Raw genomic sequence first — 1,689 nt, forward strand, 5'->3', positions numbered from 1 at the left:
CCGCCGGCGTAGCCCCGGCCTGCGTTCATTTTTTTATTTTTATTTTTTTTGAATTGGGTTTTTTTTTTTCAGCTTTGCGCTCTCTCTCTCTCTCTCAGTTATTGTAAGACATTATTATATTATTTTGTTATAAGATGAATAAGGGAAAAGGGCGGAGAGAGAAAAAGTTGGCACAGGAACGCTTGTCTCGGCACGTGCTTTTGCACGTGTAAGAGAGAGTTGAAAATCTAACAATACATTCAAGTCTTTGAATCAAAATAAATCCCAAAATTGGGACTAAGGCCTGTTTGGTTATTTCCTAAAAACCAAGAAATGGAAATGGAAAAGGTGAAAATCTCAAAAAGTACTATTTCCTTCATTTCCATCCCTAAAACTCACCCACAATATCCAATAAAATATTATTTTCATCTAACAACTCATCCACATCATCTAATAAAATATTATTTTCATCTAACCACTCATCCATCACATCTAATAAAATATTATTTTTATCTAACCACTCATCCATCACATCTAATAAAATATTATTTTCATCTAACAACTCATCCATCACATCTAATAAAATATTATTTTTATCCAAACATCACTCAACTCATCTCTTTTCATCATTTCAAATCACTCACATCATCCAATAAAATATTATAACAATTCACCTCATCTCATTAACATTTTATTTCTTTGTTTTCATCCCAAAAAGTTGTGAAAACACTTTTCTTAATATTGGATCACATCACCCAATAATACAATGACAACTCATCTCATCTCATTTCATTTCTTATTTTTAAGAATGAACCAAAACAAAAGAAAACAACAAACTACAGGAAATAGGTTTCTTATAATTCATTTCCTTATTTTTTTCGCCAACCAAACAACATCAAAACTAGTTTTCTTAAAAAATCACTCACATCATCCAATAATAATATGACAACTAACATCATTTCATCTCCATTTTTTTTATTTCCTTCTTTTTTTAGCCAACCAAACACTCCCAAACCAATTCTTCATTTTAATAGTTTTCCATTTCTTTGATTTCCCTTTTTTTTTAGTAAAACAAACAGGCCCTAAAGGCATTGTTCTCCATTGTACTATTATGATTTTGCAAAAGAGATTATTTTGTTGTGCGAAATGGAGCTCCAAATGTAAATATTATCGTCGAGGATTTGTAATTTTTATATTTGTTTTGTCATGGGACTCAAGCAGTACAGACGTGGCAAGATCTAAAGAACCAATACGAGATGAGATAAGACGTATATTGTCGAACATCAATAATAGTTTGAAGTAGGGAAGGAAAGGTGGTCTTGGAGCTATCCTTATTGGTGTTCGAATAGTTAATAAGTTTGACACTAAACGTGTGCATGTTTATAAGTAGATAAGTTGGGTTGCCAGAGCTCGGTTTTGATCAAAGGCCCTCAATTTAGCCGATTATAGTTAAGAAGATGACAAATTATAATAATATAAGAGGCTTTTGACTTTGACAAAATGAATATTATAGTTAAAAAGATGACAAGCTATAATAATATAAGAGGCTTTGAACTTTAACAAAATGGATATTAAAGTAAATTGGTTTAGAAACATCTTCATGTCTTTTCACTCCCAGCTTGAGGGAATCTATCATAAGGAACTGGATTTCCCCACCAAAAATAAAAGATTCAAAGGATGATGAAGTCAACATGGCTAACGGGATCCTCT

This window comes from Asparagus officinalis, chromosome 8 (genome assembly GCF_001876935.1).
Source record: "Asparagus officinalis chromosome 8, Aspof.V1, whole genome shotgun sequence".
Classification (NCBI taxonomy): Eukaryota; Viridiplantae; Streptophyta; class Magnoliopsida; order Asparagales; family Asparagaceae; genus Asparagus; species Asparagus officinalis.